The sequence below is a fragment of the Pinus tabuliformis genome, chromosome 9, assembly GCF_031772625.1.
Source record: "Pinus tabuliformis cultivar Carrire ecotype Pingquan chromosome 9, CPIR1, whole genome shotgun sequence".
NCBI lineage: Eukaryota > Viridiplantae > Streptophyta > Pinopsida > Pinales > Pinaceae > Pinus > Pinus tabuliformis.
Genome location: NC_142307.1, coordinates 71,580,524 through 71,606,840, shown reverse-complemented (window position 1 = coordinate 71,606,840; position 26,317 = coordinate 71,580,524). Strand labels below are relative to the sequence as shown.

Below are 26,317 nucleotides of genomic sequence, written 5' to 3'. Positions count from 1 at the left end.
GTTTGGAAGTATGGACCAAGTGGGAGAATGTTAAGCTCCATTAGTTTATGCAAAATTGCTGCCTAAAATTATGGAATTTAAACTGCAGTCTTTCCTTAACTTATGGAAACCAACTGCAGTAGTTTCCTCAAGTTAATGAAATCAACTGTAGCTAATAAATTTATTGTTAGGAGCTATTGAAGTGGTCCATTACTCCCATCTGGAGTTTTCTGCCTTGATCTGTGGGACATCTGACACATAGCTATCAGAAGCTTGATGGAAGCTTAGCTATAAATTCATCTGTTTGGTCCCCAAGCTCATATCTCAATCCCCTTCAGTTCTACACCATCTAGCTGAGATAGCAGAGCTTGGAAGTGCCTTCAGATCATTTGTCTTCTTTCCCTTTTGTTTGTGCAGCTGGAGCGCGGTTTTTCAGAAGGAAATTGCATCAAGAGTTTCACCAATGGCTGGAGGTAATCCGTATCCCTGGGCATTAAGATTTAATGATTCTTTTCAGTTATTCCGCATATAGAAAAATCGTTGTTGAAATTGAAGAATTTCTAACACACTCATCCCAAGCTTGACTTTTTAATCTCGTAAGCAAGGAAGCATGCTGCATTGGCAGGAACACTTCTAGCCATAGCAGGTCCAAATCCTTTATACAAGCCCTTAACCCCTTCTGAAGCAGCAATTTTCCTGAATGCATCGATTGTCCCAGAATTCTTGGGCTGGCTGAAATCATCAACTTGAATAACACTCTTAACAGCGTAAGTTGGGTATACAAATAACCAGAAAGCAGCACCAGCAATCCCACCAGCTGTAAGCAGGGCACCCCTACCGAATTGAGATGCATCTCACCCTCCTGCCATGAACTGCTTCACACCCTCGTACACACCAAACATAGCGGCACTTCCAGGTACTTCCCTTGATAAAGTAGGAACAAGGCCCTTGAACAATCCTCTGGCTCCACCTTCCGATTTTAACACAAGCCTACCTATTTCAAGTGGGCCACAGTATTTAATAGAAACTGCAACACCTATTACCCCAGCAGTTCCAACAGAAGCAACTTATGTGGTAGCCAAGGCACTCTGAGCTTGCAATCTGCACTTGATAAGCTCAGCCGGACAAGCCAAGAAGGACACCGCAACACCTGCCCCTGCTCCACGGACCACCTGCTGCCCTACAGAAAGTGGCAGACCAAGCTTAGTCCTAACCAAGGCTTCCATCTGACCTCTTGCAGTGAAGAGAACTGCATTGGAAGCTGCCACTGTATACAAATAAACGACTAATCTAGACAGAGCTAGGCACGCACAGGTGAATATTTAATCAGTTTGTTTTGAATAGTTAGCACTATCAAACATGTAACTTTGCTCTAAAACATTCCAGGAATTTACAATACACTTCTTACTTAGAATGAATTGAAGAATTATTTTATTGCCACATGTTGGGAAGCCATCTTCCTCTAAGACGAGGTTATCGAGTATTATTAAACTAAATAAAATACTGGTTAGATTCTTCAATTTAAACACCGTAGACACTCAACCTATGTCACATAACAATGTAGAAGAGACACTGGATGACAGCTAAAAAGATGATCGAAATGTCAAAGAAGTGCAACAATAGATTGAGAAGTTTAAAATTTTGAGTTCATGTTTATTGTAGAATCGAAAATTTTAAATTTATGTTTATTGTAAATTCAAACATCCAATAAACTTAAAGTAAAGTCTATGCAAACATAAAACAAATTCAGTACATCCAACACACATAAGGCAAAGTCAATTCCCATGTCCTTTGCATAGCCAGAAGCTACAACCTGCATAAAGATGGCCCTTATAAGATACTAAATAGAACAGAAAGATGGCCCTTATAAGATACGAAATAGAACAGAAAGGAAAATGACAAGGACTTAGGTACTTCAAAAGAGAAAGAAAAGAAAAGCCTGCTTCTTTCATAACTAGTAACAGCACAAATAATTTGCTTCATAGGAACGAAAAGAAAACAATCAAAGAGGAAATAGAACCAAATCAGCATGCCCTGCATTGCTCTTAGGTCTTAGTTTCGGGTAATAACACCTTCCCCTCTAGTTTTTGGATGGAAAGATTGATGCATAATTTATAATCAATCTTCTATGCATGCATCACATTAAAGTTATCTTTGCTTGCGTCATATTGAAGTAAGCTCCACCACAAAGTTCTTTTTGTTCAAAAAGCTCAGTATTCCCCACAGCTACACCTATCTTTAGTCTTGGAAGGGGTTCTATGTTTTTAGTCACCCGTAAGTCTAGCAAAATTTTGAGCAGGCTTTAATTGCTTGCTATGTTTTTTTTTAAACCAATAAGCCTGGCAGAATTTTGAGTAGACCTTTAATACTCCAAAGTATCTCTAACTCTGCACTTGAGTAATAGATTACAGTGAAGCACGCTTCAGAAAAGTTGCAAGACTCTAAAGTCATAGACTACAGTGAAGCAGGCTTTAGAAAAGTTGCAAGACTCTAAACCCTAGAAAGCTTAGTATTAGTGTCTAGATCCCTCGTCGCTCCAGAAAGTTGTTAGAGTGTGGCAGATAAATAGAAGATGTGAAAAACAGAGCATTTCACATGCCCAACAAAACATAACAGTCACTGAGTACAGAACAAAATACTGTTTATAAACAGAGAACCATCTTGTTATTCTTTAGAAGAAAAAAGAACAAAGATGGTTCAATCGTTAACACCATACAAAATAAAATCATGTCATAAAACTCGTGTACTCCATCATTCAAGAATAACCATGGCTCTTACTGGCATCAACATAAAACATAATTTCATTAATAATAAAGCTTTCTTATACAACACAGGAAGTAACAATGCCCAATTGGAAGCAGTCCCAAACAAAAACTGCTAGAAAAACATGCCAAACTTGAACAATTAAGGAAAAGTGCCTGACCAAAATGCTGAGACACATGTTATAGAAGCAAAGACAAGACTGAAGTAAACACTATGGACATTAATACTAGTAGCAGTAACAGAAGCTGTAGTGCTATTGTTTCCATTATCCACTGTTAGAAAACTAATAAACTTAAACAGCGATTCTGCATGCGGAAAGAACTGAAAAGAATCACTGAAACTTAATGCCCAGGGATACGAATTACCTCCAGCCATTGGTGAAACTGTTGATGCAATTTCCTTCTGAAACACCACGCTCCAGCTGCGCATGCAAAAAGGAAAGAAGACAACTAGTCTGAAGGCACTTCCGAGCTCTGCTATCTCAGCTAGATGGTGTAGAACTGAAGGGGATTGAGATATGAGCTTGGGGACCAAACAGATGAACATATAGCTAAGCTTCCATCAAGCTTCTAAAAGCTATGTGTTAGAAAAACCACAAATCAAGGTAGAGATCAGATCAAAGTGATGGACCACTTTAGTAGCTCCCAATTATAAATTTAGTAATTGCAGTTGATTTTCTTAACTTAAGGAAACTACTGCAGTTGGTTTCCATAAGTTAAGAAAAGCTGCAATTCCATAAATCAAGGTAGCTTTTGTGTAAAATCAATGGAGGTTAACATCCACTCCTGAATGAAAAGGAGATGGGGAAGGAGAATAGGTACCAGGGCCACTATGGCCAGAAGATGCCATGACAACAACAATAAGTTTTTTGCCCCTTATTGCAGTTCTCTGGAATACCGCTATATTGTTTATAATTGAATACATTGTAAGATAGTCTTCAGCTATAGCCTTTGCTTCGCCATAAAATAAGTTTGATTTCCCTCGCCTTGTACACATTATGCATATTTTTCGAATTTTTTCCTAAGGATTTGGACCTAGCATGGTTAGTTCTGCCTCCAGTTTAGGGTTGAATTCTGTATTCTGTTTTGATTTGGAACACTTATAGCGATTTTGGAGTCATCATTCTTGTTCATGTGCTCAAAACTATTAATGTGTTTTGTTATTACAGGTTTAGCCATGCCCTGATGACACTGATTGTATGCCTTTATTTGAGGGATTACGCAGTTCTTAAGAGATTGGTGAACCTTAAAAGGACATTGGTTCAACTATGCCTGATCTGCCTGTCCTGTGTTTTGAATTGAGGGCAGGCCTTAATCATTCATCCATTTGCCATTCGCTAATAGGAAGATAGCAACTTCTGTAGTTCAACGTTTTTTTAATGATTCATCTCACTCAAGTCGCATTTCACCGACTCGGGAGTCGGTTGTAAAAGCAATATGTATTCCATTTATTCGAACTCAAAAAGGTTTTGGTTTGTACATGTAGGAGAATCTAAACTTTAAATTGTGGTTTCCTCAATTGTAATTGTTCTGTTTAGCACCCAAAAGTTGGGACAATTGCAAATAAAATGCAGTGTTTATTAATTATAGTCCCGTGATTAGCATTTCACTGGCTTGTTTGAAACAAATACCCTACAGAGAGTTCTCCATGTTGAACTCTGTAGGAAATCAAATTCAAGCACCCTATTGAATTTTAATATCCAAAATCTCAGTCAATCGAGGCTGTCTATACCTCTGAAGCAGCAAAGAAGAGCAAACAACACTGACAGATGAACAAGCCATTGCAGGCCTCAAACCCTTTTCCTCTGATAACCTAACCTGAGCAGAGCTCACTGGAACGAACAGGAAGTAGGTCGCCATAGAAGGAAATAGGGATGGGATTTGCCGGATAAATTGTAGCTTACGGAGTGATTTGTTTTTTTAAGTATAATAAATGCTAAAAGATCAAAACCTCAAATAAAGAGTGAGAACCTCCAATTTTGATGAATTTTTAATTTTAAAATTCCAAGCTAGATAGACTGATGATAATAACTTCTGTATCTGCAACAATGTAATATTAAAAACTCAGAGATTGGAGTAGCAAATGCAAGAACTGACAGAAAAAATGCTTTTTCAAAATCAGTAACCAGTCTCTTGTAAAATCCTCATAATAAATAACCCAGAAATTTGTAACAGCTTACAGGGAGTGATTTCTGCATATGTGCTCGGCTAAAGTTTGCTAAAACACCAGAGAAACCCCCTTGTCACTGAGCTTCAAGGAACCATGATGTAGGATGAGATGATGTTGTAAATATATAAATCATGTTTTTCTGTTCTGTTTACAGAAGATAGCTATATAGCTACATAGATACTCTGGTTTTTCTTTGAATATAGGAGCATATTAGACAATATGAACATATTGAACTATTTTAGAACAATTTGAATATATCCAGATATTTTTGGACTCTTATATTTCTCATATATTATAAGCTTTTTCGTTCTAAAAAAATAAATATAAGCAAGGCTGCCAATTTTTTTATAAAAATTCATATCGAGAAAGAGGATCTCTCTTTCTTCAAAAATTTGAATGTGCTTGTTACTCCAAGTTAAACCCTGTAAAATGCCACAACCCGTGAAGCCATGATTACCCCTCTCCTAGGTGATCACTAACCATTCAAGGCATATGGATAATTTTACTAGCTCACAAATTCTTCCTTATTTTAATGAGCATTCCTCCGGACCCCATTAGAAGTGATCTAGCTTAGTGGCTTCTCTTTAAACAAACTCACTTTCTAAGCATATACACTCATTGTATGATTTTGAAATTAGATATATATGTATATAATTCGCATACTATTATATATTATTATACAACTTTAATACATAATAACCCCTTTTCATATATATAATCAATTAATTAAAAAGACAAATTAAATATATATCATTTAATTATTTTTAATTGTTAATTATAATTATATGTAACATTAATTATAATCTAATTATATAAAACTATATTACAATTAAAAATCAAATTTTATTTACAAATATATCCCACCATTTCACATTGAAAAACATATAATAGGGACAAAAACCGATTAAGCCATCAGCCTTTCCTCCCAATATTATGTATATAAAAATTTTGATGGCCCACTGGACCTCTGGCACCACGGGACCAGTAGCATGCATGTCACATGACCCTACATTCCATTAAACGATCAAGAAAAGTCTTCGGACGTTGAACTTGCACGTTCATTAACCCGACGTTACGGCCCAATAAGATCGAACATCTCCTGCGCCGCTTGATCAACGGTTCGGGCTCATCTTCGGGTCAAAACATGCTTCGAGTTTAACAAGCCTCCCGCCACCCGATTTAAGTTCCGTTGACTCGTCCAAGTCCCGGCTCTTCGCACTGCTATGCGACCACCTCCACGCCATCCCTATTCCTTCGCCTTCGTGGCTGCGCCCCACGGTGACTTCATGGCTTTGGCCCATTTTATGACGTGATTCCACCAGCTCCGTAACCTGGCACACACTTCCAGGGTTAATATAAAATAGATCTATGTTAATTATTGATATGCATTAAATTTATTCACTAATAAATTTATTTAAAATATAAAATATAATGCATTTTTAATGTTATAGATATATTATATAAGATGAAATAAATATTTTAACATCATATATATATATAATTTTTTTTAAATAATATATAATATATAATATATACATAATTATATATATATATATAATTTTTTTTAAATAATATATAATATATACATAATTTTCATTAAATGACATGTATATACAAACATTTTATCATCCCAAATTAAAATGATTTAAGTAGTCAGGGAATTAAAATGATGGTCAGGGAGGAAGCGGAAAAAATTCAGAATTCATTCTTCCATGGCGTCCTCTCCTGTCCATTCTTCCGCTGCGGGTTTCTCTCAAGCCTTCAAATCATTTATTCTCTGTTTAATGATTTAAAATCTAAAAGAACTAAAATGTGCAAAATGGTTCTTCCCTCCTAGAATTTTGGGATTCCATTTTTTCGCCTGAATTAATAGCACTGTGCCATAGTTTCATCTTACTAGTAGGGCTCCCGATCATCAAATAATCAGAAATTTTCATCATTGAAGATCTGCAGCGTCTAGGGTTTTACAGCCATCTCAGGTTCGATTTTGCAAAGATCTATCATTTAAAGCTTGAAACAAACTCAGACCTGAAATCTGAGCGGGTGCTGCGAAGATCTGCAGCATCTAGGGTTTTACAGCCATCTCAGGTTCGATTTTGCAAAGATCTATCATTTAAAGCTTGAAAGAAATTCAGACTTGAAATCTGAACGGGTGCTGCGAAGATCTGCAGCGTCTAGGGTTTTACAGCGATCTCAAGTTCGATTTTGCAAAGATCTATCATTTAAGATTTTGCAAAGATCTATCATTTAAAGCTTGAAACAAATTTAGACCTGAAATCTTCTGGAAGTCGTCTACATTTCTCTTGGATCAGTCGTAAACACAAAAGGAGCTTCTTCACTGTAATGCGAACTTTCTAAGGCATTTTCTTTGCGGCTGAATCAAAATCCTTTTGGAAATGAAAGCGTAATAAATTTCTCTTTGAGAAATTTTAAAATCGCTTGTTTTCTTAAATCTTAGAAAAATCTTCAAATCTATTTTTGGGGTCATTTTCAATTTTTTAAGTAGAATCGACTTTGGTGAGCCGGCTTCATAATTTGAATCTGCACCAAAATTCTTTGGACAGCGAGCAATTTGAAGGAAAAAACCTCTACGAGGAAAATCAATTTAACTTTGGGTGTTTACATTCGAATCTTTCCCAAGATTCATTGAAAATATTCGGTATCAATTTTTGTCAACCAGAGACCAGAGATCCAATCTGTTCAGCAGGCTGCGGTATCCAATTCGGGGCAGGTGGGTTTGCGGTCCGGCTTGCTGATATCAGGTGCACACATTTTTTATCTCTTTCTAATACATATCTGCTCATATATTTTCAAGTATGAATAATTCGCCACAGCTACCAAAGATTACCAAAGGTCGCCCTAACATAGTTACTCTACAGAGCCTTTATGAGTATATAGAGTTTTTAGAGAAATGTAGAAAAGAAAGAGAAGACAAGTTACAAAAAGAGTTAGCAACCACGTTAGAAAATAAATTCACATATCTTGAAGACAAGATCCAAAAACAAATAGAAAATAAAATAAAACTATTGAAGAATAAAATGGAGGCAATAGAAATTAGGTTGCACGTTATAAAAAAACAAAACCAAGATATGAACCAAACATCCCAACAAGGAGATGATGATACTTTAGAGAGTCTTAAAATGAAGGACATGATCAAAGAACTAGAAGAAAAAGTTAATAGTTGCTTCACCCTAAATAGTATGGCAGGTAAATTAGATATCAAACTAATTAAAGATGAAATGAAAAAATTGATAGAATTAGACCATGAGCGTAACAAAAGGGCCTTGAACCTTATAATCTTCGGTTTAAAAGAGGAGGTAGACGAAGATACTTTAGCCATAGCCTAGACAAAATTACATAACAGATTACAAATTGAAACAATGTGTCTCACAGAAGCAACAAGGTTGGGGAAACTAACTGAGAATAAAGAAAGGTTGATCCGAATAAAGGTGAGCTTTACTGGCCATAAGTATGACATACTTAGTAAAATCTCAAGTCTAAAAGGAACGAGAATATTTATAAATGAAGATCTCATTCTAGAAGATCAAACAGAATTAAAAAAGGAGGTTCAAAAGGTAAAGAAAGCTAGGAAGAAAGGAAAATGGACAATAATCAGAAATAGAAAAGTCGTTATTTGGGATAGAAACCAAAAATATAATAATAAATAGCAATTCAACATGCCCCGAATTATTTCTTGGAACTGTCAGGGCTTTCCATGGAACAAAGGTCCCAAGCTAAGTTGGATCTCGAATGATGTTGATATTATTTTGCTTGTTGAAACTTGGGAACACGAAGAATCTAAGGTCCCTAACTTAGATGACTTTACACTATTGTCTACCTGGAACAAGTGATCCTCCTGTAGAGGCATTGAGGGTATAGCTTGTTACATTAAGAAAAACATCTCTGCCCATGTTAGGATTTATAAAAACAACCCTTACAACCAATATAGTTGGACAGAGATTACTGGCATTTATGATAAAAAGAAATGCATAGCAATTTGTTATTTCCCCCCATCAATTCTAACTTCTATAAGAAAAAGAATCTAGATAAAAATAGTCCTTACAATGGTTTAGAGAATGATATTTCTAACCTAAGAAATGAAGGTAATATCCTTTTAATGGGTGACTTTAATGCTCGAACTTTAAGCGACCAAGCTATCCTTTTAAGCAATCATTCCAACCCTAATCCTCTTTGGTTAGACGAAGATCTTCCTCTTGCTAGCCAGTACAAAAGGAGCTCTGAAGACCGCGGGGAGAATTTGTTTGGGTCAAAGCTAGTCAAGCTTTGTAGTGCTCAACAATGATCTAAAGAAGTGGCCCAATTCTAGCCAGATGACCTGCATCTATGGACTTGGTAGTAGCGTGGTAGACTATGTTATCTCCGATCTCCCTTTATACAACGAAATAATAAATTTTGACATCTTAAACGACCACGAGCCTGAATCTGATCATAGGCCTTTACTTATAACTCTCAATTTTATCATGCATAGAGATCCCATAAAAGATAATACTTATAGCCAAAAGGACTTAATCTTTGATAGAAATAAAAAAGTTCTATTTCTAAATGAATTAAAAATTAATTTGATTCATTTATCTAGTATAGACAACATAGAAGAACTCTATCATAATTTTACTACAACCCTCTCATATTCTATTAACAAGTTCTCAATTGAAGTATCAAGTAATAAAAGAAATAGCAAAACCAACCCATGGTATGACAAAGATTGTAAAAATGTGAGGAGAGCAATTAAGGAAGTTGTTGATGAATCTCTTAAAATTGACAAGATAAAAATATACAAAGCCCTAACTAAAAGGGAAAAAAGGCAGTATATTCGTAAAAGGCAAGAGAATATCTTACACCTCTCTAAGGTAGCTCCTAAGAAATTCTAGAGGCAGATTCTAACTAGGAAAACTAAAGATAATAATAAAATTGCTTTACACGATTGGAATTCCTATCTTAAAAAGCTTTATGAATCTCCAAATGTCATGGATAACTTTGAAACCCTACTCACTACAAAAGAAGTTTTCTCATTAGAAGACACTGATTTTGGGATTAATCGTTTGGCTAATGGGAAAGCTAAGGACATTGAAGTTTACCAGGCGGAAATCCTAAAAATTGGAGGTCCTGTCCTCATCCCCCACATCCACAAGTTTTTCAATCAAGTGGTCAAGCAGGGGTTCCCTAAACCTTGGACTCAAAGCCTCATTATCCCTATTTTTAAAAGTGGGGATACAAATAACTCCTCTAATTAGCAGACAATTATGATCAACCCTCTACTAGCCAAGTTATATGGTATTATTTTGGATAAGAAGTTGAGTATATGGCTTGAAAGTGAAGGTAAGCAGGATAAAGGCCAAGCGGGTTTTAGAAGGAAACACTCAACAACAGACCACCTCGTTACGCTTAGGATCATTGTGGAGGAATGTTGCAATGATAAATCCAATCTCTTATGTTGCTTTATGGACTTTAGAAAGGCTTTCGATACGGTTCCTAGAAATAGCTATGGAATAGATTAGAAGAGCTAAAGGTTCCTTTTGAGTTGAGAGTTGTCGCTATAAGGTTATACGAGAATATAATTGCCAAGTTAAAGAGCAAGAAGGGGTGGTCGAACAATATTAAGTGTAATATCGGAGTTAAACAAGGTTGCCCCCTCCCCTACCCTATTTGGAATTTACATCGACAAGCTAGAAGGTTGTTTAGAGGAAGCAGGATGTGCTGGCACGATCTTAGTTGGGATAGTCATCATCCTTCTTCTCTACATTGACGATATTGTTCTTCTTGCAAGGTGCCCATCTGATCTTGATAAGCAACTTAGACTTCTTAAGGATTTCTGCTCTAACATGGGTATAATTGATAACACTGACAAAACAAAAGTTATGATTATCAAATCCAAGAAGGACACTTGCGCTGATATTATCTATGACAATAGTAACTTGGAGGAAGTGTTTTCCTACAAGTACCTAGGAATTGATATTCATCACAAGCTCAACTGGGACTATAGCATTGAGAAAAGGATTAATGGGGGGTGGAAAGCTTATTTTGGTCTTGAAAATAATTATAAAACGACAAACCTCATAATGTGGGATAGAAAGAAGTTCTTCTTTGAAACTTTAGTCACTCCGGTTATCTTATATGGATGTGAGGTTTGGGGTTGTAGCATCTCTAGAGAATCCCGGAGAAAGATTGAGCAAATCCAGAAGCGTTTTATAATGTATAACCTCAAAATTAAAAGCAACACACCCTATCCTATTCTCCTTATAGAAGTGGGTATTTCCCCTATCGAGATCCTAGCTATGACTAGGCTTTTGTTGTACAAGCACAAACTCAATAACATAGGACCATAAACTTCCTAAACTAGCTTTAAATTCCAACTAAACCCACCTAAGACTCAAGCAAGGCTAGTATAAAGACACCAGGGCCTGGTTAAACCATTGGAGGATCGACGAGAATGTTGCATTGCAAAACATTAATAACATTAAAAATATTGTTACTTCTAAGTTCAAAGAAAAAATGTGGTGTGAGAAAGATTTAGCAGCGAAAAGAAAATTAAAATATTATAAGGAGGTCATCAACCCCACCCTAGAAGATCAAAAGTATCTCTCTGTTTTAATTAGCTCAAAGAAGAAAATTAATATAGCCAAGATTAGAACGAACTCTCATGAGCTCCATAGTGAAACGGGTCGTTGGGTAGTTCCTAAAACACCATGGATGGAAAGGTTTTGCCATCTCTGTGAGAATACGAACATCGAAGATGAAAATCACTTCCTCTTAGAGTGCCCCGCGTACAACCACATTAGATCTCAATTTCAAAATCTTTGTTGCAATATTGACCTTCCTAGCGTTTTATGATGTCAAAATTATAGTGAGCTCATAAGACTTCTCTCCAAGCTTTTTGAGCATAGGTATAAAATCTTAAATCAAACTAAACAATTTGGTTCTTTAAGTCCAATAAACTAGAGTTTGATCTCAATGAATGTTAACCATCATCACTATATACACCATTAAAATATTTCATTATTATTTTATTTATTTTAATATATAAATACATAAAATAATTCACTTCAATTCTACGTTATAGATATGGATATGTATACATGAAATCGACCATGTAAATGATTCGAGCTAAGCTCTGTTTGCGGCCTACCACCCATGGCATTGCTGTCAACTCACTCTTCTATAACGAACGCTTGCGTAAGGATTCCATTTGGCGAAGGGGGATTTATATGTAGCGATATTTTTACAAAACTTAACCTCTATTAGTCGATTTCACATATGTATACATTACCATAACTTAAACAATTTCTAAGGGTTCATCGTAACTCAATATAATGTCGATGCTTTACCCAAAATATTAACACCTTTATTCCTATTATTTACGCAAAATATAATAATGCTCTCCGTAAATTAGTTTATATATATATTTATAAGTTATATAACATTAAAAAAAATAAGTTTAATGTGTAGCGTTGTTATTTAGTATTTTGCAAAAAATAATTCATAGTAAAAATATACAAATTCCATCATACTTATGCACAAAGATTTTAATTTTGTTTAATTATTAAAATTTATTATTAGCAAGGTTTTATTTTGTAAGCAACATTATAATAGTTTAAATTTTCTTAATTTTTGGATTTAAATTCTATTTTAGAATATTAAAACACGTTTTCAAAATATTAAAACAAATAAAAATTATTAAAGTTTTTAGGTAAGGAGTTTTTATAGTTGAATTCACAAAGTTAAGATTCAATATGTATTTAGTTAAAACAAGGGAATTTCTATTTTGCATTAAAATCATTTATAACAAAGATTTACACAACAAATGACATCAATTGGCTTTTGTTTGTTGTCTATATTTCTGAATAGCTAATGCATTTACAAATGCTTATAAATTTTTACCTTGCATTATTTGACAACTTGATATTTCAAAGCCTTATATGACTTTTAGACAAGTTGCCCATAAAATCAACCTAGCTATTAAAGGTAGGTAAAAATGTTTAAAAGAAAAATATTTAATATCATAAAATCAAGCTAGCTATTAAAGGTGGGTAAAAATGTTTGAAAAAAAAACATTATATAATATCAAATGAAGACATAATTAATTATGAAAAGACACGTTGACTTAGGGGTATACCAAAGAGCTATAAAGATTTGTAATGGAGGAGACATTGTTTTTTTTATTAATACATTATATTATTTTGAAATATGTTGTTAGTAAATGAATACTTAAGTTTTAGGCATTTTATATTTTTATAAAAAAATAGAAAAATATTTATAAGTATTGTGAGACTTTTATTAAAAGATTAGAGAGACAATAAATGTAAAATTGAGACTATAATATCACTTCCAATTAGAAATCAATTACAGAAAGTAAAAAAACATTTTTTTATATTTTTTCCATATATATATATATATATATATATATATATATAATTCAACTCAAATGTTGATTATCTATCTAAAAAAGTTGTATGTTAGTCAAATTCAACAAGAGTTTAGAGGAAGAATTTAAATTGCATTTTAAAAAATATGTTTATATTGATATAGGAAGTGATAAAAAATCACAAATGTGTTTATTGGATTTTTTTGAGGTTGTTGAAATAATATTGGAGTTCTAATTGTAATGCTTAAGAGAATTTTTGTTAAAGATTTCCTATTATAACTTAAGAATATTTTTTTTAAGTATTGACATAATAATTTTATTAAATAAATTATACATTTTAATATTATATATAAAAATGAATCTATATATAAAGTAATTTCACATTTAAAATATCATATATATATATATATATATAACCACCAATTAAGAATATATATCATAAAATAAAATGTTATTGTTAAAAAAATTCAAAAACAAACTTTGTAAATTATTTTTATGAGTTTAACACACTTAGAAATGAAATTTTCATAAATATTGAGATTTGATATGTGTACTATTTTTCTTAAATATTGATATTTGATGGGTGTACTACTATGACATTTGGTGACATATATATATTTTTTTATTTTTGATTTTTATAAATAATGAACTTTTCATAAATATTATTTGATGTGTGTACCACTATGACATTTGGTGACACATATAGAATTTTTTTTATTTTTTAGATAATTTGTATTTCTCTCAAATTATATTTATAGCTCTATAAAATTAGTCATTTCATCTATATGAGCTAATAGAAAAATAAAAATTCAAATTTTAAAAATTGTTTTTTATTTTTAAAATATTTAATTTTCATAATTTTTTTTCAAAATTTTAATAAATTTTGTATTTTTTAAAACTAATTAAAATTCTAAACATTTTAACCATAAAAACCAAAAAAAAATCTAAATAACGGCATATAAAAACTAAAACAGTCTAAATACTTGCATATATAAGCGAATATTAAAAAACCTAAGTGCTTGCATACATGATAAGCCCCTCTGGGAATTAGATATTCTGCCGTTTGGCATATAAAACTGGCTAAATTGAAACTATATATACATATAACGTCCGCAGAAAGCATTTTATATTCTCAGGTGACGCGATAAAATTTCAACCCCTTCGCCATTCAAGCTTAATGCTTTCGGGCTGGAGTTCCCACGCATTCGTTCGAAGTTGTTCATGTCCATTCTTTACATGCAAATGAAAGCCATACATATATATAACTAACACTTCAATATTTTGAAGTTAATTTCTCCTTGAAAATTGTAAAGTTAACTTTTGTTTATTTTTTTTTACTGTTTCGCTGAAATTTGTTCTAGCTAGTACGGTTACCTTAAATATAACTTTTTTGTTTAATATAATATAATTAAACAAAAAATAAATTTATCACAAAAATAAAATATTGTATTGTTATTAATGAAAATTAAAAGATAAATATGATTAATTAATATTGTTTATATAACACATATATTTATGCTTATGTTTTATTTCTATTAATATATATAATTGTTTATATTTAAATTTATTAAAATATAATTTAATATAATAATAAATTATTTTAAATTGAAAATATTGTAAAAAGATTATAATTCATAAAAAAATAAAAATAAAAATTAATAATTATTAAAATAAAAATTATTAAACAATTTATAATAAAATTTCATTTTACCAATAAATAAATTTAAATAATAAAAAAATAACAAAAATTAAATTCCTAATATTAATTGTAATAAAAAAAACAATATTAAATAAATTATACCAGAACTCTGTGATTCTCATCATCGTATAATCCGTGTATTTCATTCTTAGCCAAAATTCTCTCATGTGAATTCTACCTAAAGACTTTTTTTAATTCATTATGGATCATAGAAATTTGAATACATAAATTTTATATATTCTTAGTTTTCTATAATAAGTTTGCTTATATAATAATATTTATTTTGAAAATTTAAATAATTTTTAAAATTTGAAAATATTAATTTGAAATTAATTAAAAATATATATTATTTTATTTATTAAAATATAAATAAAATTTATAATGTAGATAGAAAAACAATATCTATCATTTAAATATCTTTTGTTAAATTTTTTAATATATATATTGAAGTTAGGTAAATAGCAAACTATTTTCTTAATGAGTTTTTACACAAATAATCATTTTCAATTTTGGAATGATTCGAAATGATCCAAGATTGATCTCTACAACATTGATCTCTACTTGTAGAAGATTTTCATAAATAGTATAAAATTATGAATCAAGATAGCAAAATTATAGCCTTCATTAAATTATTGAAAATAAATAAATATTTTATTTCAATGTATAAGAAAATTTTCCCCAAATAAATATGAATAAGATTTATTATATATAGAAATTTAATTTTTTTTCATGTTACTCACTAAATATATAGAAATTTAAATCTTTAGTTAAAGTGGACATTGCACTTATTGACTTTTTTTTTTTTAATATGTATAAGTAATTTTATAAAATCTTATGACAATTTCATGTTGTAAATGAACATTGCCAAAAGATAAAATCTTAACTATTATTGTACTTGCAATGATTACTTTTGAAACAAAAAATTATAGTCTATAAACATTAGAAAAAAAATTACACTAAAAAAACTTAAATTTAAATCATTAATTGTTATTTAATTATAAAAATTAAAATATAACTTTACCTATCAGCTTCTCCTTACACTCCTTACACTTTTTGAGACCATTACTAATATATAACACTCTTTGAATAATATAAAGTTCATGGTTAATTTATAACCAAAACCACATACATATATATGAGGATTTACAAAAATAAAATGTAATTCATTATAAATATAAATATATAACATACTTATGTTATAAACATGATGTACATGACACTGCATAAAATCTCCATATATATAAAGCAGGTTATACATGTATCTTGAACCTTCGGATTATACCCACGCTAATAAACCCGATTCGACTTTCAACTTTACATCCAACCTTTCATGTGATTGCACCCATTACGACCACAATCAATGCAATGCACTTAATTTTACATTGAATGGAGACTCTTGAGTTGGAAAATTGTCTAAATGATGTGATTAAATCGTACCCTCCAATAGAATTTCAATCAATTACTTTCACACATTACCTTCATTCGAAATTTCATCTAATTGTTCTCGTTGTAACCACCTTGCAATGTTGTGTCCCATTTTTATATTCTCAGGGGTTTATATACAAGACACTTATGTTTCCCTATATATGCATATATGTTTCCCTATATATGCATATTTATATATGCATTGACATTTGAAAACATATTAGAAATAAAATCCCTCAGCTTTCCGAGGCCAAAAAAATCATGCAATCTCCTTAAATTGATTTTATAATTATATCAGTTAATTGTCACTATTTATTTTTTTGACATCAATGATATGATTTCAAGGTGAATTTTCACTATTCTAGTCCTGTGGGCTTTCGTCAAACAATGGACAAACCACCTACAATTCCTAGATTTTACTTTGAATTTGGCCGAACAAGTCTAGAAACCCTCAAATTTTAACTTAAAATTTTCGTGAATACTATCAAATGTCGACATTTACTCTGAAAAAATAATAATATTATTTTGTTATTTCCGCCATATGTCTTTTTGTCAAACACTTGGCAAATGACCAGTAATTTTTGGCCCAGTCTGGACCTAGTGTTGAAACTTGGCTCTGAAACTATTAGATATTGTCCCTAGCCACCCACCGAACAACATTATACACTCAAAATCAAATTTTCCTAATTAAATGACCCAATAATTCAGTGAAAGCACATAACGTTGTAATTTTCATAAATAAGCCCCTACATTGAGTTCATGGACATTGAATGGCATACAATTTTAACTGACAGAATTAGGGGTTGTTCCAACAATAACTTAGGATCAAGTGAAGCAATTACGTTCACCACATCTATTATTCAATCATCATGCATAGTAATCAACTATTTTAAATGTATAACCTTGAAATCATAGCTTGACACATTCAATAATCGACTATGTAACCATACCAGGCTTTGCAACAAAAACATGCAATTATATCAGACAACACCCATGAAAATACAAATATACACCACAGAATTAACGATAAATTAACATAGAACCCCATCTAGGGTTTACAATAAAAATGCCCATAATATAAATCTTGGTATAGGAGGATATGACCCAAAAATACACATTGCATATACTTAAGCACAGAACCCGAACCTAGGGTTTCAACACAACACAACACATGAGCATGAATACTTGTCTGATTAAGGATGTTGGCTAGTTACAGGGTTTCCACGTTCCACACAACCATTGTAGAAATTATGGTGTATATTTGCAACTGCTCATGAAGTTTTAATCAAAATCACAAGACACATACCTACTCTACTGCTCTGCGAACATTAATTCACAATTTAGAACAAAAATCTCACACATGCAATAAGAAATCACACACATGCAAATAATATTTTTCTTGGGAAAGAAATCTTATAAAAACTACAATTTCTGCTTGTATTAATCTAATGAAGAGAGATGTATTACAATTTCTTTGCTCAACTAAGCACAACCTGCAAGTGCATAACCTATCTCTCTACTCATTGAGAAGCTTTGACCCATAGTCAATTTTTTCCTCTGCTTGAGCCCTTATTTTCTTGCACAATTCCTTAGGAAATAGGCTCCTATTAATTAGGAATGCTTGCACAATTCCTCAGGGTTGATCACCTGACCTCATGCAACACCTGTACACTCAAATAATTTACAACTGTTGGTTAATTACCTTGGAAACTCCACCACAGCTGGGAAACTCATATTCTTTGCATGCATGAGATAATTATTAGTTGGTTGATTAGTTAACTAGATGATCTCTATGTTAAACTAATGCCCCACTACTTAACTGACCATCAACTAGTTCTATTAACAGTTAGAACTAGTTTAATTGATTACAACTGAAATTAACTCAACCTAGCCTCCTAAAATATAAGAATCACTACATAAAATTGAACTTCATGCTCTTAACTCGAATTAACTGAGCTACATGAGTGACAAGAGCCATGTCACCTCAATTAACTCATCCAATTTATTTATTGATGTAGAATTTCAATTTTTCTCAATTTAATTAAAGGCAAAATCCAATTGAGAATTTCTTGTTGCATTTTTCAACACTCCCTCTCAAAAAGAAAGGTATTATCAACGACCCCTATCCTGCACATGTGGAATGTACTAGATGCAACAATTCTCACCATTTTTGTTGCTATTGTAACATCTGCAACTGAGAAATCATAAAAGAAAAAACTGAATCAACTGTGTATGCAACTACTTGCTGGGAAAGCTATGTTGTTGCTGACTTTGCTACTGAGCCTCCTGCTCTGCTATCAACACTCTTCTGCACTCCTGAGTATATGATTGACACTAATCCTCATGCAACTAAATACTATGGGCCCTTGTAGCAAGGTAATGGTCCATGAGGAGAACACCTCAATGGACCCTGCCCAAATTTCTGCAATTTCAGGACTAAGGCTTCACATCGCCCCACCTCACACCTGGAGGTATGGTTGCATGTGCTCCCTCTGCCCACTTAGCTCCAACTCTTCCCCTACTAGAGGTCTTTAGCTTAGTGCATGTCTCCACTCTGCCTCCTCTCCGCCTCTCCATTTGTGGTTGATCCTAACTTCCTAAGGTCCCTTCTAAGTCTCCATTTTGAGATGACTATCATGCTCCCTCTCAATCACCATATATCTAATATCTGCCTTTCTCCTCAAGGTTGTGCACGCATCTTCTACCTCAAGTGCATATAGTTTCTTGACTCGAACCCCAATCTGCTGCATATGTCCCGTGGCTATGTGTCTCAATGATGCTTTTCCTTTGCCAAATATCACATCATAATCACAGTCTTCAAAAACTACAACAAAGATGAGATTTTTCTTCGGGCTTGGAACGAACATGACATCCTTGAGTCTGAGAGGGGATCTCAACTACCTTTCAAAGGTGATTGTACCCATCTCGGTCGTGTTGTACCTTTTGTCATCTCCAAACTTAATATTCATTTGGAGATCTTTCTCCTCCAGGTCACTAAAAAACTCTCTACACCCAGTCATGTGGAATGAGGCACCAGAGTCCAAGTACCACACACTCCCCATCATAGTGCTGACCATGCATGTGATAAGGGTGAAGTCAAGCTCAAACTGTGAAGCCAAAGCTTCCCCTATTGCTTGCTACTACAAACTCCTTCTTGCTAGACTATTTGTGTGGACTCTTAGTAGCATCGTTCCCGAATTCATGACATTTGAAGCATTTAATTTTGGAAAAGCCTTTCTTCTTTCCCTCTTGGTTGGATTTAGCCTCAACTTGGGCCTTATTTCCCTTGGTCTTCATTCCTTTGCTGACTAGAGCAAAGTCCTCTTCTTCTTCTTTGGATGAGGTTCCATATCTGGTATTCCGCGTTATTTCCTCCTATACCAAATTGGACCATAAGCATTCCTGATTCGTTAGTTTCTCCCTCGTGTTCATTGAATATTGATAGCTATGCCAACTCTTGGGAAGGCTTAGAAGGGCTAGGCTTACCAAATCTGAATAGCGTCATTCTTTTGCATCTTGATACTTCAAAGTTTATCCTTAAGTGCCAGCTTCCCATGGTCACTATTATTCTCGAACAATTTTGTCAGTGCTTTCCACATTACGAACAATTTTTTTTTTCATGGAGATTTGAGACAATGTGATCCCGTACTCACTCCAAGATTATTCTCCTCAACTTGGCTACACCTTTCTTCCACTGAGCAAGGTTCTGGGCATCAAATTCTGATGGTTTTGCAACATTTGTCTTGAAGTATTCTAGCAATCCATTGTCATCCAATACCGTTGTAACAACCCTAGTGAAAATTCCATGTAATAAAATTTAATAAAGGCAAAATAATAACCATGGTTGATGGGGCACTTATTCCAAGTTGAATGTTGTGCAAAACATCCTAATGTGGGTCTTCATTGGTTTATTATGGCTAAGGAAATTGGAAAAAGGCAATGGCTAAGGCTTTGGAAAGGAAAAACGACATTTTTGGCACATTTATTTATGAAAATAATGGAAATTAGGAGAAAAGGGAGGTGAAAGGTCACATGTTGCATGCGAGGAAGAAAATGAAGGAAAATAATGGAAATTAAGAAAATAGAAGCCTAATTAATAAAAAGGCTTCTAAATATCAGTTGGTACTTTTTGTCAGTTCAATTTTGAAGCTCTCTCATTAACCTCTCTCTCTCTCACTCTTGAACACTTACATTTTTATTGGAGCACTTTGGCATTGGATCAAGAAAGTCAAAGAAGGAAAGAGGAAGGAGGGAGCAAGCAAGGAAGTGCAGGATCAAGAAGATACATCAAGATTCTTTGCATGTATTGATTTGCATGTGTGTTTTCCTTTCCAGATTTGGAATGCATGGTATTGCATATCGTTCTTTGTTGTTATGGCATGGGTTTTGCTAGGTGTGATAGTGTTTTCAACCTAGCCTTTCCATTTCTGGGTATCCATGGTGTGATTGGGTTCTCATGTTTTTGTTGAGCTGGATTGTCGGATGGATTCAAAGCTGAGTGAGATGGATCTCTGAATAATAGAACACATGGCCTAGTAACCCTTGAACCGGAATGTGGGTTGCGGTAAAGACAAATTTTGTGTTGCCTTGGTGGGCCTAGGAATGCTCAATCGGTTAATGGCGGGATATACGGTAAAGACTAGAGGTGGTTGCCCTTGATTAGGCCTAGGAATCCTTGTCGGTGAATGGCAGGATATACGGTAAAGCCTAGAGGGCGTTGTCTCAGTTTAGAGCCTAGTGATCCCTGGATCAAACTGTGGATTGCAGTACATCCCAAGAGACTAGGAGACAAGAAAATTACTTGGTGTAGGTGGAGAAATATGGTGATATCCATGCTTGTTTTGGCCTAGTGATCTAGTGGAGATCACGGTAAAGCCTGTTATTAGATTGTGTTAGCCTAGTGATTCGAGATGGATTATGGTAAAGCCTAGCTTCTGTTGATGAGGGTGAGGTGGTTTAGCCTCAGGATGCCCTAGTTAGTTCTTTTGGTTTGAGTCCCACATTCATGATTGGAATATGACGCGAGGGTGAGTGGATGAAGAGAGAAATGGCTCATCCATTCTATGGTCGGGTGGAATCTGGTAGTCCCATCCCGGGTTGGCTTTTGCATTCATGAATAAGAAGTTCTTTCCTTGACATCATATGTGTAAATGTAGTGGCGTATATGTGGATTTTATGGCTGATGTATCCTTGATGTTTTTGTTGTTATTATGTTGTTTATAATTATGTTTTATGAAAGTGATGATGTATGAATCTCCTCATGTTTTGATTTGTAAATGAAGGGACAATGTATCTATGACCTAATAGATGATAATGCAGCTAATGATATTGTTGGGTGCAATATTTAAGGATATTTCAGGCATCATTTTCCCCATTTTTGGCCATTTTTCCTCATTGAACCTACAATTTCCCTAGTACAATGTCACTCTTTCTGATAAAGAAGCAATCTTTCTCTTTAACGTATTATTATGCTCTTTTTTGCTAAGTATTGAATGAAATGATGTTGTCTTTGGGATGACTAACAAGGGTAACTTTGGAAGAGTTCTTTTGAATGTTTTTCTTTTAGGTGTTGCCATAACCACTGATAGCCATGAGTGAACAACTGTGGTTGTTACACGATGTGAGTTTCCGTTACACCCTAGGTTTTCCATTTTTTTCTATTACACCATGAAGCTACTCTAACACTGCGAATTGTCAAGACTGTAGCTGCCATTTTCAAAGACAAGTGTCAAGGGCCACATAAATAATTCCATGCGGAAAGTTAAGAATATCTTAGCGGTTACAATTGTGTCTAAACAAGAGTGGTGTAGCCACAACAAATCTTTATTAAAAGGCAGTTTGTAACAATTTATCTTTTTATTATTTCTGTTAGCTTAATCAACATGAGAATCGTAGATTCTCAAGACTAATTCATTTTCCTAATTTTGGGGCTTTGTAAATACTTTATAAAAGAGCTTAGTCTCATGTGAAGGGGGATGAAACATAGATAATACTGACATTTTGATCTTGTACCCTTCAACTATTTTTAATATAAGCATATATCTAGTGATGTTATTACAATTTCTGTGTTGAATTCTTAACTAAGTTTTTGTTTTACTCCTGCACCTTGCTAGGGAGGAAGGGTCCTCCTCTTTAGAAGGGATCACAGTGTTGGTAGGATATTTGTTTCTTTCATGTGTTAAGTGTGGATTTTTTATTATTGTTGTACATGTTCATTGTGGGATAGATACACTTCTGCTTTCAGATTTATTATGTGTTGTTACACATGTTAATCAATTCCATGTTATTTAATTCTTGTTATATATTTGGCTAATAGTGTATGGTGTGCCTATATTTATTATGAATTTTTTATGAAGTTTGGATTCTTTCCTTGCTGAGTGCGTTTCATTTCTGCACTGTGTCTTTTAATTCTTGCAATTGTATATTTTGATTCTACAAGAGTGTTGTAATTTCTGCAAGCGTGTTCAACGATATTTCTTCTATTTTACCTGGCTGTCACATGTATCAACACAAATTGTGCAGACACCTTTGAAATAAAAAGACTTACCCTGGTTGATAATTAATGATTGTGGTTTAGTTACTTTAGGAAGTGATAAAACTGACCAAACATTTTGGTGTCGTTGTCGACGAAGGATATCAATGATACAATCAGCGAATGCTTTCTTTTGAACTTCCTTTTGATAGAATGTATCTAATTTTATAGGTGTTGGGCGGTAAGAAGAGAGGTAAGAACCCGCGCATCGCTCTAATATACATGAGCGGGCTCACCACTGTAATAATTAAAACACTTAGGGTGTGTAAACTTTTGAATTTTCTTTTGATAGAATGTCTTTAATTTTACAAGTGTTGGGCGGTAAGACGAGAGGTAAGAAAATGCGCATCACTCAAATATACTTGAGCAGGCTCACCATTGTAATAATTAGAACAATTATGGTGTGTAAAATTTTGAATTGTATTTTGATAGAGTGTCTTTACTTTTATAGGCACTGGGCGGTAAGACGAGAGGTAAGAACCTGTGCGTTGCTCTAACATACCTGAGTGGGCTCATGATTCAGGTGGCTCCAAAGACACACAGAGGACAAGGAGGACTCAGGAAAGCTCAAAAATCAAAGTGTTTGGATTATACTTGAACTAGGACCAGAGCATAGATCTCGTTGTCCTGATCGCGAAGGTGTAAGCGGTTCATCAATCCGAGTCCGTATGCGAAAGTTAGAAGCAGTCAAAGTTGGGTTGAGTTTTCGCTGACTGGGCAGGTTTAAGGAGGCCACAATTTGGACAGAACCTAGCCACCGGATCCTGGCCAACCTGGGCCGGATTCCAGGAAAATTTGTGTCCTTGTTAAAAAGCACTCCTTTGGCCTATTTTCGAATATTTTAAAAATATATATTATTTAAAAAATAAATAAATAATATAGTTGGAGGGCGGGCCATGACCTCCGCCCTCCCCAACCACATAACCAAATATTTAACGGCAGGGTCGGGGACATGACCCCACCGACCCGCCCACTCCAACTGCAACCCAAAAAAATTCAAACGGTTATGTATTAAAAAGAAACAAGCGCCAAGTTTGGCATGGGCAGGATTTGATCCCCCGACCCCATGCTTGTCATTTTCGAAAATTGCCATGGCGCCAACGGCCAACGCTTTGAGAGATCCGCCCGAGACGTTTATATAAACCTTCCTCATTTCATTTGCACAGGGAGCGCAACACAGATTTCGAGGCAGGAGGAGGGAGTGCACGCTGTTCGAGACAAAATTTTGCAGGAGGGCCGAAATTTCATTTTGTCAGAATTTGACAAATTTTATATGGTTTCACCACTTCTCGACGCCACAAACACAATGGTGCTATCTGTTTCTCCATCAAAGTTCTACATTTTTCAGCCATTTTTCAGTATGCAAGTGGAACCATGACTGCTACAAAAACAGGTAGCGGAATCATGATCTTTGAAATTTTCCCAAGGAGGTAATTTTTCTCCATGTTGGAATATAGTCAAGTTTACAGTCATTTTTCATGGTTTTTCGTAGGGATTGAAATAGCGAGGTCGGATTCATCTTTTGAGTTGCATATTTTCAGTCCACCCATGGAGAAGAATCTTTGAGGAATCTAGGGGGAATCTAAAAGATTCCTTGAGCCCCAGATTCTCAACTTCTCAAAATTCAGATTTTGGACAGTCGATTTTACACTATTCGACGCCACAAATCTGATGGTGTGTTCAAATTTCTCATTCTATTCTTCAGCCTCTTTTCTAAGTGGAATGCCGGTGTCAGCATTCATGTGCAAGCAGCCATTTCCATGCGATTGATGTCGTGAGATCGATGGCACGAACAGCTTCAGAAGTTTGACATCCGCTTCTTCAGATGGCCCTTGGTTGTGAGGTATATGCAGTGTGTACATGTACTTTTTTTCCATGCATTGTGCTGCACAGATCCTTATTTGATGTTGATGAGGGATCTTGTTTATTACTTGTTTTCATGATTCCTGCTTGATGTGACGCATAATTGTCTATGTGATGTACTTGTTGTCATGTTATGTTTTGAGATCCCTTTGTTGTATGTTGATGGGATACTCATGTTGTCATCATGCATGTTTGCATTAAGATCCCTTTTATGCCATGTTGGCAGGATGCTCATCATGCGTGAGTTTGTGTCATATTGATAGGAGCCTTTTGTCTAAGAGTTCCTGTAGCAGAACATCTCTTGGAGCCATTCCTGCGTGAGGGCAATTTCCTTGTATGATAGTGAAATCACCTCTATGTACATCATCACTATTGACAACACTTAATGCAGTGGCCTACACCATCTTGACACAGGGGCTTGGAGACGTGGTCCCTCCTGGACGAACTCTGTTATCAACGTCTTATGTTTTCATGTGTTGATGATTGCCGTGTTCCTCTTCTTTACAACATGAAGATGTATTCATTTATGTTCTTTTAAAAATGCAATATAACACATCATGAAAGTAAAAGTTCTTGGAAGGGTCCTTCGTCACACCCGAGCCTGGATCAAGTGGTATCAGAGCGGTCTTTGCGTTGATGTGAATTGCAGTGTGAACAATGGAACGTGCAGCAACAAAGGATGAAAAGGCGATGTACGAGACCATGCTCAACATTTATAAAAGGGTAGAAATAATGTATGAAACTCTACAGAAATAGATAGTGGAAAAGGAGCAATTGTAGCTTCAGTTGCGAGCCACGGAAGAGGCCCTGGAAGAATTGAAGCACAACAAACAAAATCTTCAAACAGAGAACGTTGAATTGAAGATGCGTCTACAAGAAGAGAAAGAGGAGAAACATAGTTTTCTACGACAGCTGCAAGCAAAGGACGAGGCCTTGGAAAAGTTGCAGCATGACCCATGTGAGGTAAAAAGTAGTTGTCCATCTTCATGTATGTTTCCTGATGATGATTTCATTGTTTTTGAAAATCATACCACAGGAATTGGCTCCAAAATGTTGAAGAGAATGGGGTATGAAGGAAAAGGCTTGGGCATTAATGGCCAAGGCATTGTGAACCCCATCAAAGTAGAAGAATTACCCCGTCAGGTAGGACTTGGGTATGTCAGAAAGGAAGTTGGGGGATGCGCCGAGACAACTAGCGAATCACCAACAACAGATGATGAGAAGCCATCAACAGTTCTTTCCAAATCAACAAAGGAGGTAAAAGATGTTGATTTCCTTTCGGTTTCATCTTCACATAGTATGATTTTTGTTGGAGATTTGGAGATCCAAATTACAAGAACGAACATGAGGCTCCTTACCAGGATGAGGCACGAGGAGGAAAAAGAGCTTGGTGATAATAACCAAGGCATAACTCAGCCTTTGGAGGTTGTGCATGAACATCGTTTTGCAGGCTCAAGATACACTAAAAGAGAATGCTCGAAGGTGTCAGATTCGACGAGGCATCATT

General features: G+C 34.4%; 1 pseudogene; it reads right to left on the bottom strand.

Moving 5' to 3' along the window:
• Nucleotides 1-227: 227 nt before the first annotated feature.
• Nucleotides 228-26,317, bottom strand: part of LOC149147156 (mitochondrial carnitine/acylcarnitine carrier-like protein pseudogene) — a 48,024-nt pseudogene continuing 21,934 nt past the window's right edge.